The sequence below is a fragment of the Oncorhynchus mykiss genome, chromosome 12, assembly GCF_057628025.1.
Source record: "Oncorhynchus mykiss isolate SJ-2025 chromosome 12, ASM5762802v1, whole genome shotgun sequence".
Taxonomy (NCBI): domain Eukaryota; kingdom Metazoa; phylum Chordata; class Actinopteri; order Salmoniformes; family Salmonidae; genus Oncorhynchus; species Oncorhynchus mykiss.
The window spans coordinates 34,870,085-34,883,302 of record NC_143033.1 but is presented as its reverse complement, the minus strand read 5'-3'; the positions used below and the strand labels follow the sequence as shown (position 1 = coordinate 34,883,302).

Below are 13,218 nucleotides of genomic sequence, written 5' to 3'. Positions count from 1 at the left end.
AACATATGTAACATGGATTTGCATTCGTTTACGCATCAAAAGTCCCAATGCAAAGTTACACCTCACATTATTTTTCTAGTTATTACATAAAACCGATCAGAATTCCCGAAGAATGCTGAAATGTTTTTCCGGGGGGTGAAGTAATATATAGGACCCAGCAAACCAGCCTATTCCCTATAATGTAAACTCCAACAGAAATAACATCGACCCAATTTTCAGGCTACTCAAGTGGAAACGCCAGTGTTACAGAGGAAAGAGGGGGGGTGGCGGAGATCCTGGTGAGATTAAGGCGAAGGGAAAACCAGCCTCCATTCTACTGGCCAATGTACAGTCAGTCACTCGATAATAAGATGGATGACCTCCGAACACAGATTTGCTACCACCCGGACTCTCAAAACTGCAACATGGCTCTCGGACAAGATACACCACCACCACCCCCCCGAGCAATGTCGGAGTGGCATTGACTAAAATACAGTAGAATAGAATACAGCATTGTACCAAGATCAAGGGTGTGGGGTTTCCACGTCACCAAGTTCAATAACAAAACAGGCACCAGAAGCACATATAGAATGGGGGAAGTTTAATCATGATTTTGGGGGAATTCAACAATCACCTCACAGTCCACACGCCATTCTCTTTGGCGTTCCATTTGGTTTTCCAGGAGTAATCCTAGATTTGTTCTCAGCCAATCCAGTCCAGTATACAAGGGGGTTAGTCCGACAGTCCAGGTCACAACGTGTAATCTGGTAGTATGCTCTCTTCTCCCACTCTTCATAACGCGCTTGGTTCTCTCCTACTCTGGCCCTATGTGCAGGCTGCTTCCCCCTTTATCCCCAAGCACTCCCTGGCCTAACAACCCCAAAGCCTTTACTAGTTGGGACAGGAAGTCCATATAAGACTTGGGGGTGGAGCCAGCTACATGCAAGATAGCTCTCCTCACCCTGCCACAATATTTACATATGAGTAAAGCAGTAAGTAAACATTATTAAAATGACAAGTGTTCCATTATTAAAGTGGCCTGTGATTCTATCTCTATGTATATAGGCCACAGCCTCTAAGGTGCAGGGTTGAGTAACCGGGTGGTAGCTGGCTAGTGATGGCTATTTAACAGTTTGATGGCCTTGAGATCAAAAACTGTTTCAGTCTCTAGGTCCCAGCTTTGATGCACTTCCAATGTTTGTAAATGTAAAAACACACTGTGTAGCCTCCTGACATGGTTAAAACAATCATTTTATATCATGGATGGTCAGTCCTTGCATCCATTGCTCTGTCTATTAATCTGAGAGTGCAGAATCCACAGACCGTTCACCCCGCTGTCATCCAGAAGGCGAGGTCAGTACAGGTTAGAGGTCAACCGATTATGATTTTTTTAACGTCGATACCGAAACCGATTATTGGAGGACCAAAAAAGCCGTTGCCGATTAATCGGACGATTTAAAAAAAAATGTGTAATAATGACAAATACAACAATACTGAATTAACACTTATTTTAACTTAATATAATACGTCAATAAAATCAATTTAGCCTCAAGTAAATAATGAAACATGTGCAATTCGGTTTAAATAATGCAAAAAAAAAGTGTTGGAGAAGAAAGTAAAAGTGCAATATGTGCTATGTAAGAAAGCTAACGTTAACGTTCCTTGCTCAGAACATGAGAACAGATGAAAGCTGTTGGTTCCTTTTAACATGAGTCTTCAATATTCCCAGGTAAGAAGTTTTAGGTTGTAGTTATTATAGGAATTATAGGACTATATCCCTCTATACCATTAGTATTTCATTAACCTTTGACTATTGGATGTTCTTATAGGCACTTTAGTATTGCCAGTGTAACAGTATTGCTTCCGTCCCTCTCCTCGCTCCTCCCTGGGCTCGAACCAGCAACACAACGACAACAGCCAGCATCGAAGCAGCATTACCCATGCAGAGCAAGAATGAGTGACATTTGAAAAGCTATTAGCGCGTGCTAACTGGCTAGCCATTTCACTTCGGTTACACCAGCCTCATCTCGGGAGTTGATAGGCTTGAAGTCATAAACAGTGCAATGCTTGACGCACAACGAAGAGCTACTGGCAAAAACGCACGAAAGTGCTGTTTGAATGAATGTTTATGCGCTTGCTTCTGCCTACCACCGCTCAGTCAGATACTTGTATGCTCAGTCAGATTATAATAAAAGTCGGCGCCCAAAAACACAGATTTCCGATTGTTATGTGTACCTGTGGATGTATTTCAAGGCCTACCGTCAACCTCAGTGCCTCCTTGCTTGACATCATGGGAAAATCAAAAGAAATCAGCCAAGACCTCAGAAAAAGAATTGTAGACCTTCACAAATCTGGATCATCCTTGGGAGCAATTTCCAAATGCCTTAAGATACCACGTTCATCTGTACAAACAATAGTACGCAAGAATAAACACCATGGGACCACCATGGGACCACGCAGCCATCATACCGCTCTGACTCCTAGAGATTTACGTACTTTGGTGAAAACAGCAGCAAAGGACCATGTGAAGATGCTGGAGGAAACAGGTACAAAAGTATCTATATCCACAGTAAAACGAGTCATATATCAACATAACCTGAAAGGCCGCTCAGCAAGGAAGAAGCCACGGCTCCAAAATCGCCATAAAAAGCCAGACTATGGTTTGCAACTGCACATGGGGACAAAGACCGTACTTTTTGGAGAAATGTCCTCTGGTCTGACGAAACAAAAATAGATCTGTTTGGCCATAATGACCATTATTATGTTTGGAGGAAAAAGGGGGAGGCTTGCAAGCCGAAGAACACCATCCCAACCATGAAGCACAGGGGTGGCAGCATCATGTTGTGGGGGTGCTTTGCAGCAGAAGAGACTGGTGCACTTCACAAAATAGATGGCATCATGAAGCAGGAAAATTATGTGGATATATTGAAGCAACATCTCAAGACATCAACTGTATAACTTACAAGTCCAAAAATGGATGTAACAACTACAGATTGCCCCTTTAAGTCTATCAAAAGTGTGTGAGTTTGAGCATGTGTCCATTAGGCCTATGGATTTTTTTTATCAGCATGAATTAGATTAGAATAAAATTGAGGCTTTTAGGCTTGGATCCGCAAATATGCATCTGTTGCAAGAGTGCATTTTTCACTAGCTGTCAACTGGTTTCAAAAACAAAATGATTGATGGGCAGCTTAAACTACTTGAATTCAACCATTATTGGGTTGAAATACACATTTGGATTTGTGAACAGCCATTCACAACAACCTTAATCCGTCTGGCGCAAATAGCTAAATGAGAGAACAGCAATGTGATTCACAATGCGCTGCGTAGATTTCAATAATAAGTGATATCTGTATCGCCGTAGACTACACCACTACTTTCATCCTTACCTCCATGCGTTTGGATGCCGACAGCAGTCGCACCATTGGAAGACATAGCTTGGACTGTAGCCTACAAAAGCCTATTTCTGCTCTTTTACCGAGCTCAAGCAAACACATTTGGTGTGTCATCATAGTCTACGTTTTTTTTGTAATCCCTGACATGTAATCCGTTAGTACCCAACCCTGTTTATTGGTTAGGATAAATATTCCAAGCTCCCTTTTATTTCATTTTAAAACTAAAATGCTTGAAAGCACTTCGAAGCATGATTCACTCGTATGCTGTGTGATGACATGAATGAATGATTGGTACAGTAGCCCATATATTGAAATATAGACCTAAGTAAGTTATGGTATTAACATTAAACAGGACGCGTTCTAAGAAATTCAGCATAATGGTGGTTATACAAGGTACCTACTTACTATAAGAAGCCTACAAATGATAATGATAATTACAGGAAAAAGAGGACCGAGCACGTCCCCATTCTCATCGACGGGGCTGTAGTCCACTACAGGTTGAGAGCTTCAAGTACCTTGGCGTCCACGTCACCAACAAACTAACGTGGTCCAAGCACACCAAGACTGTCGTGAAGCCTGTCGTGAAGCCTATTTCCCCCTCAGGAGACTGAAAAGATTTTGGCATGGGTCCTCAGATCCTCAAAAAGTTCTACAGCTGCACCATCGAGAGCATCCTGACGGGTTGCATCACTGCCTGGCACTACAGAAGGTAGTGCGAACAGCCTAGAACATCACTGGGGCCAAGCTTCCTGCCATCCAGGACCTCTATAATAGGCGGTGTCAGAGGAAGGCCCTAAAAATGGTCAAACACTCCAGCCACCCAGTGATAGACTGTTCTCTCTTCTTCGCACGGTAAGCGGTACCGGAGCGCCAAGTCTAGGTCCAAGAGGCTTCTAAACAGCTTCTACCACCAAGCCATAAGACTTCTGAAAAGCTAATAAAATGGCTACCCAGACTATTTGCAGTGCCCCCCTTACACTCCTGCCACTCTCTGCTGTCATCTATGCATAGTCACTTTAATAACTCTACCTACATGTACATATTACCTCAACTAACCGGTGCCCCCGCACATTGACTCTGTATCGGTACCTCCCTGTATATGGTCTCGCTATTGTTATTTTACTGCTGCTCTTTTAATTACTTGTTGCTTTTATTTCATATTCTTATCCGTATTTTTTTAAAACTGCATTGTTGTTAGGGGCTCGTAAGTAAGCATTTCACTGTAAGGGATACACTTGTTGTATTCGGCACATGTGACGACTAAAATTTGATTTGATCACTACTTATTATGACGATCATAATTGTAATAAAAATAAGAACAAGGAGGGTATAGGAGCAAACACTGTGTGCCTATTGTCTGAGACAAACAGGTGCGGTTACATTACGATATCATTTTTTCTGCCTGTTTGGAACAGTGCAAACACTAAATCAATTATAAATAATACTAGAGAGTCTGTCCTAGCAAAAAAACATTGCAAAGCCTTTATTACAGCATAGCAAAAACCAAAAACAGCTGAATTTGTGAAATTGCTTTATCCAACATTGTGAGGCTTGGTGCTCACGGAATCAGAAGGATATTAAACAAAACACTAACTGGCAACAGACACAGGAGCTGTCGTATTTCTGCAGATATATATGGATGAAGCCAGGCACGTTTAACAGTAATGGTATTGATTATAGACCTAGTTGAGGTTTCCTCACTCCACTGCCACCTCTGCCTCATTGTTCTCAACACCAGTATGCTGAATTAGTCCACTGAGACACGTGCGAAACAGACAAGTGTCTTGTACACCCATGACATTTTTATATATATATAACTGTTCGACTAAAGAAATCTCGGTTGACCAACAGCCTATCAACCAAACAAATCGACTAAATGGGGTCAGCCCTAGAGGAGTACCACAGTTACAATACCAGCTCCCTATGTGTAGGGCTCATCAGGCATAGTCAGGTAATATATACTTTACAGAAATATAAAAAGGATCATGCAAGACTTACTGAGTTACAGTTTATATAAGGAAATCAATTGAGTCAATTGAAATAAATTTATGAGGCCCTAATCTATCGTTTTCACATGACTCGGCAGGGGCGCAGCCATGGGTGGGCTACTGGAGAGCCAGGCCCAGCCAATCAGAATGCATTTTTCTCCACACAAAAGGGCTTTACTATTACAGACAAACATTTCTGGGATCAAGGTAATCGAGGAGAGACGGTGAGGAGAAGGAACGTGGAAGAAAATGTGCTTGTATGAAATGGGACTCCTCTCATCCTTACAGGTGGTGGATCCCAAAATACATGTGTAGAGTGATATCAAAATGTAGCTAGTTGTGCAAGACATTTTCTAGATAAAAGGATAAATAGCATATTGTTTAAATGTCCTTCACAAAAACAACTTCTTCAAACGGTGTGTGGCAGCAATCTAAATTTTTTCACAAAGAACTCTAGTAGGATACACAACTATCCCGCAATGAAAAGGTGTCTATCGAGGAGGGGAGGACACTCTTCCACTCTTCTCAACCAGTTTCCGGGTCACAGAGGAGAGGACAGACTTTTACCCAAATGAGACAAGGCCTCTGTGTTGGTTTTGTTTAGGGGGGATTGGGTGGAGAGAGGGGAATGAATGTGCATTATTTAAAGAGAATGTTAGGGTGTAGTCTGGTTCTAGTAATAGCAGACAAGGTTGATTGCTGGTTGTGATAGATGGAAGAGGATGCACGTTGCCCCTAGACACTGATCTAAAGGCCAGTCTGCTGTTTTCACTCCTAACAGAGAGAAGAGAGTGTTATCAGTGGATGGTCTATGATATCACGACACACATCTACCTTAATACAGCTGCACCACCACAACCTTTTGAAGAATGAGAGGTAGTTCAGCAAGATCCATATATGTCTGTCTGTCTCCATGTCTGTGTCAGTGTGTGTGTGAATCTGTGTTCATTCTGTGCCCGGTGCAATCAATCACTTTGATCTATTGGAGGTGAAATGTTGCATGCCCTGAATTGTGCTGTGATTGGGCAGACAGTGGATTAGGTGGTCTGGTAAATCCAAACACACACTGACATGTCACATGTGATATTCATGCTGTGTTTTTATCATTAGTGTTTGTTTTCATGCATAAGGCTGTGTTTGTCCCATTTCTGCTGTCACACGGGGAGTCCCACACAGAGAGCAGAGCATACTTTAAAACACTGCCTTCAGATTCCTGGGTCACCCTACTAACACTACCACGTTTTAACTGGGCTAACCTTTCATCAACACTTTCACATAACACTAGTCGACACTGGGGTTTAGGATTTACTGAATTATTGGGTTTTACCAGAAAATGATCCTAATCCATTGGATAATTTGTCAAGTTACACACATTTTAGCTAGTCTGTATAATGTTTTTAAAGACCATTTTATAAATGGTACACATGTAATTGCATTTTGCAACCCCGCTCCCCCAGTCGTCCCAACATGGTTTTGACCAGTAAACTTTTGCTTCACTACACGCTCCACTGCTTGGATTGCTGCAGCAAGAAAATCCACGTGTCTATCCTATAATGAAAAGGCACCGCAAAATAAAATTCAAGGAACTTGTTCATCTATTTTGATGTGCTGCTGTAACATTTGTATTGGCGTTTCATGTCCGATGAGTTCAGGGTGTTGATATCATTTGAAATGTGAATCATGAGCAAAGTCATTGTAGCATCTTCCCCTGCGAGAACCATGACCATGGTTTGACTTAGCTTTGCTGTACCGCAGCCAAATAGCCTGTCAGCAGCCAACCAAAAGGTTGCATCGTGTCCATTACAATGCAGAAAAAGGTATGTCTAGACCAAATCTTTCAACAGTTATCTATATTACCGGAGCTTCATGTTATTCTTTCTAACTTTTTCTATGGCGGATTCACGGCTGCAATTTATGGAAGATGACAAAACTTGAGATAACAATAGCGAAATCCGAGATACTGGTTTCCCCTATCCATCTGTGGCAAATCCAGCATGTAAAAATTATAATAATAAAATTATAATAACATCGATCAAAGTTAATTTGTGTTACCACCTGGTGAATCTGCCGTCTGTTCATAAAGATATTAAATCATTCAGAATAGCCTACTACACCATGATAAGGCCTATAACTGCCTAGCTGTGGATTGTGTGTAGATCCTGTGGCAAATCTGTCAGTGAACAGCATGAAGACAAAACAGGACTTACACTATTTAAAATACAATCGCGGTTAAACAGGTTTGAAAGCAAATTGCTCCTGCAGAAAAGAGAAGACTCTAATCTGACTGCTGTAGGCAACCAACATATTTGATCAACTTCCAAATATTGTTTCACAAAAGTAAAAAACAAGAGAGATAAAGGCTTTTTGCACGAACACATCAGCCATCACCGGCTAGTGAGCGGTGCATGATTGGGTGATTCAGTGAAACTAGAAAGCATAATTTCCTCCTCATATTGCAGCCTACAATATGTCTCCACACACCTAGTCCTAGACTATTGATGGATTCAAGACAAGGCTGTTTTATTAAGCTCAGATTCTCAGTTTGACAGTGTCAAAGTCACCTGTCATTTTAATCATTTGTGCAGTAATAAAAAATATCCTTCCAAAGTCTCCTGTAATGTAAAATTAGGCAGAATTATATGAAATGCGTTTATAAAAAAAGGCAGTTTTTTTCCCAGACCCTAGGCTACTAGGGTGTTCCCCATGTGTGCAACTTCTGGAAGTACATCTACTCCACTGATCTATGCCACCACGCAATTGTGATGATATGCATGCAGTTTTTTCCCCCCTCATGCGATCCGGTACTTCTGAGCTCCCTAGGTTACCCCCCTCTTGCGCTCACATTTTGTTCTGGCACATCCCGTTTTACCAATTAAGCACTGCTTACCTGCCAGTGTTTTGATTGGCTGTGATATTCGCTTATTATTTCTCCCGCCGGATTGGCATCTGTTGTCAAAATTGGAAAGCTGTTTTAACTTTGTGGCTGTGGAAATCAGGTCAAGTGGCCAATAACAAAAAAACGAATTCCTGGTTGCTAAAATTCTACACTGTTTGCTGAATTTCAGTGTGTGAGAAAATCAGCACGGAATAGTGTAGTGAATCAAAGTGCCATCTAAATCGTAGAGAAATATATAATTTTAATACCAAAAATGATCGTTTGACCAGCTGTTGGAAGCTGGTGGACCAAAACCGAAAGCAAAAAGGCTCAAACGCAAGTCTCAGCCATGTTACTGGAATTATGGAATGGGAGTTTCAAAACATGTCCTCGATTGAAATGAAATTGACAGCCAACCGTGGTGCTATCTAACAAACCTGAGAGAGATACAACCAGACTTCGTGCAGAGAGAAGAATAATAGCACCACAAAACCATCCATAACAGACGTTGCACCTCACGAAATGCTTTGATGAAATATCAAATCATCCAGAACCATAACCTGAGGCTAACGCTCATTCCTGAGAGAGTCAAACTCATCTGTCACAATAACACAGCCTTACAGGTTTAACCCAGTTAGACATAGATAGTAATAACATTTCAGTGCCATCTGAGGTTGCAGGCTCAATGGCTGCAGACTTAATGGCCACTGCTGATAGAAAGGGTGTTCTGCATTGAAATGTGCCCCCATCATATTTCCTGTGTCATGTTCATATTAACAGATACTCTAATGCCCTCTAGCGTTCTGACTATGCCAACACTGATTCAGGTCCTCAAGTGCAGAATTAAACTAATTCTAATCAATCAAGAACAGAATATCAGTGTTTCCCCTTGGATTTTTTTCAGCAGCAGTGACAAAGTTAGAATAGGGAGGGGAGGGGGTGGGGTGGGGCAACGGTATGGTCTGTGTCCCAAGTTTTTGCTGTTTTAAAGAATATGCTACAATTCTACACATTAATGCCACATTAATGCCATCTTAATGCCATCTGAGTGACTCGAATACTATTAAAAAAATAAATATATACAGTACTGTTCAAAAATATGGGATCACTTAGAAATGTTCTTGTGTTTGAAAGAAAGGCTATTTTTTTGTCAATAAAAATAATACAGCGAAGAAATTGTTAATGTTGTAAATGACTTCTGTAGCTGGAAACAGCTGACTTTTAATGGAATATCTACATAGGCGCACAGAGGCCCATTGTCAGCAACCATCACTCCTGTGTTCCAATGGCACATTGTGTTAGCTAATCCAAGTTTATCATTTTAAAAGGCTAATTGATCATTAGAAAACCCTTTGCAATTATGTTAGCCCAACTGTTGTTCTGATTAAAGAAGCAATAAAACTGGCCTTCTTTAGACTAGTTGAGTATCTGGAGCATCAGCATTTGTGGGTTCGATAACAGGCTCAAAAATGGCCAGAATCAAAGAACTTTCTTCTGAAACTCGGCAGTCTATTCTTGTTCTGAGAAATGAAGGCTATTATTAAAGATGGGCAAAATAACACAGACACTGGACAGAGGAACTCTGCCTAGAAGGCCAGCCTCCCGGAGTTACCACTTCACTGTTGACATTGAGACTGGTGTTTTGCAATCTAATTTACATAGGTATTCACACCCCTGATTCAATACTTTGTAGAAGCACCTTTGGAAGCCATTACAGCTGATTACAGAGTCTTTCTGGGTAAGTCTCTAAGACCATTCCACATTGGGATTGTGCAAAAACATTTCATTATTCTTTTCAAAATTCTTCAAGCTCAGTCAAATTGGTTGATCATTGCAAAACAACCATTTAAGGTCTTGCAATAGATTTAAGTAAAAAACAGTAACTCAGCCACTCAAACACTCACTGTATTCTTGATAGCAACTCCGGTGTAGATTTGGCCTTGTGTTTTAGGTTATTGTTAAGGTGAATTGATCTCGCAGTGTATGGTGGAAGACCGACAACCAGGTTTTCCTCTAGGATTTTGCCTGTGCTTAGTGCCATTCTATTAAAAAAAGATATTCTGAAAAACTCCCCAGTTCTTAACGATTACAAGCATACCCATAACATTATGCAGCCAGCCCTATGCTCAAAAATATGGAGTGGTACTCAGTAATGTGTTGTGTTGGACCAAAATATTGTATTCTTTACAAAAAGACAATTGCTTTGACACATTTTTTGCAGAATTCATATCGTGCCTTGTAAACAGGATGCATGTTTAGGAATATTTGTATTCTGTACAGGCTTCCTTCTTTTCACTCTGTCAATTAGGTTGCAGAGTAACTACAATGTTGTTGATCCATCCTCAGTTCTCTCATATCACAGAAATGAAACTAACTGTTTTAAAATTACCATTGGCCTCATGGTGAAAACCCTGAGCGGTTTCCTTCCTCTCCAGCAACTGTGTTAGGAATGATCTTTGTTGTGACTGGGTGTATTGATACACCATCCAAAATGTAATTAATAACTCAAAAGGGATGTGTTCAATGTCTGCTTTATTTTGTTTTACCCATTTACCAATCTACCCATCTTTGCAAGGCATTGGAAAACCTAACTGGTCTTTGTAGGTGAATCTGTGTTTCAAATTCAGAGATTCAGTGCCCCATCTGCCTGTTTTGCATGTTATTTTGACATTAATACATGTCACATATGTTTGAAAACAACGTAAACAAAATATATATATATATATATATTTATATAAATAATTGAGTTAAGCAAATCAGCTACAGTTGAAGTCAGAAGTTTACATACACCATAGCCAAATACATTTAAACTCAGTTTTTCACAATTCCTGACATTTAATCCTAGTAAAAATTATCTGTCTTAGGTCAGTTAGGATCACCACTTTATTTTAAGAATGTGGAATGTCAGAATAATAGTAGAGAGTGATTTATTTCAGCTTTTAATTTATTTTATCACATTCCCAGTAGGTCAGAAGTTTACATACACTCGATTAGTATTTGGTAGCATTGCCTTTAAATTGTTTAACTTGGGCCAAACGTTTTGGGTAGCCTTCCACAAGCTTTCCGCAATAAGTTGGGTGAATTTTGGCCCATTCCTCCTGACAGAGCTTGTGTAACTGAGTCAGGTTTGTAGGCCTCCTTGTTCACACATGCTTTTTTCAGTTCTGCCCACAAATGTTCTATGGGATTGAGGTCAGGGCTTTGTGATGGCCACTCCTATACCTAGACTTTGTTGTCCTTAAGCAATTTTGTCACAACTTTGGAAGTATGCTTGGGGTCATTGTCCATTTGGAAGACCCATTTGTGACCAAGCTTTAACTTCCTGACTGAGGTCTTGAGATGTTGCTTCAATATATCCACATCATTTTCCTTCCTCATGATGTGAAGGGCACCAGTCCCTCCTGCAGCATAGCACCCCCCACAACATAATGCTGCCACCCCCGTGCTTCACGGTTGGGATGGTGTTCTTCGGCTTGCAAGCCTCATCCTTTTTCCTCCAAACATAATAATGGTCATTATGGCCAAACAGATCTATTTTTGTTTCGTCAGACCAAAGGACATCCCTCCAAAAAGTACAATCTTTGTCCCCATGTGCAGTTGCAAACCGTAGTCTGCCTTTTTTATGGCGGTTTAGGAGCAGTGGCTTCTTCCTTGCTGAGCAGCCTTTCAGGTTATGTCGATATAGGACTCGTTTTACTGTGGATATAGATACTTTTGTACATTTTTCCTCCAGCATATTCACAAGGTCCTTTGCACTTTCACACCAAAGTATGTTAACCTCTAGGAGACAGAACGCGTCTCCTTCCAAAGCGGTATGACGACTGCGTGGTCCCATGGTGTCAATACTTGCGTACTATTGTTTGTACAGATGAACGTGGTACATTCAGGTGTTTGGAAATTGCTCCCAATGATGAACCAGACTTGTGGAGGTCTACAATTTCTTTCTGAGGTCTTGGCTGATTCCTTTTGATTTTCCCATCATGTCAAGCGAAGAGGCACTGAGTTTGAAGGTAGGCCTTGAAATACATCCACAGGTACACCTCCAATTGACTCAAATTATGTCAATTAGCCTATCAGAGGCTTCTGAAGCACTGACATAATTTTCTGGAATTTCCAAGCTGTTTAAAGACACAGTCAACTTAGTGTATGTAAACTTCTGATCCCCTGGAATTGTGATACAGTGAAATAATGTCTGTAAACAAGCGTTGGAAAAATTACTTGTGTTATGCACAAAGTAGATGTCCTAACCGACTTGCCAAAACTCTAGTTTGTTAACAAGGAATTTGTGGAGTGTTTGAAAAACGAGTTAATGACTCCAACCTAAGTGTATTTAAACTTCTGACTTCAACTGTATATTGTTTTAAAAAGGCAGTAAATGAGGCTGAATGAACTGTTTTGTGGCCAGACAAGGCTCTGCTGCCAGACAAGGCTCCAGGTGTAGCAGTGGTAAGATGTTGGGACAGCTTTATGTAGGCCCTAACAGTTTGTAGGCACTATTTGTCACCGTTATAGTGCAATTAATGTGTTGTTTAGTGTTGTGGCTTTGCCACTTTTTTTTGCCCCACCAAGAATTATATGCTAAAAAAATAAATAATAATAAAATAGCCACTGATTTAATAAAGACATTTCAGCTTTTCATTTTTTATAATTTGTCAAATAAAAAAAACATATCCACTTTGACATTATGGGGTAGTGTGCAGGACAGTGACCAAAAATCTTAATTGAATCCATTTTAAATTCAGGTTGTAACAACAAAATGTGGGGAAAGTCCAAGGGTGTGAATACTTTCTGAAGGCACTGTATATTCTTGCCATGTAACTACTGTGAAAAAAGTCCATGTATTTAAAATGTGTAGAATGAACATGAAAAAAAAAAAATGTAAGAAAAAAATGTTATTGTCGGCATCACATGCTGATATGAGCATCAATCATTTGATTGGATTCAAGTGGTTCTCATCCACCACACCTCGCACCAGTCAGAC

At 40.5% G+C, this 13,218-nt stretch overlaps 1 protein-coding gene across 2 annotated transcripts in view; it reads right to left on the bottom strand.

Annotated features, from left to right (window-relative positions):
- abr (ABR activator of RhoGEF and GTPase) overlaps positions 1-13,218 on the bottom strand; it is a 215,462-nt gene that overhangs the window by 188,059 nt on the left and 14,185 nt on the right. The gene's annotated exons all lie outside the window — the stretch shown is intronic.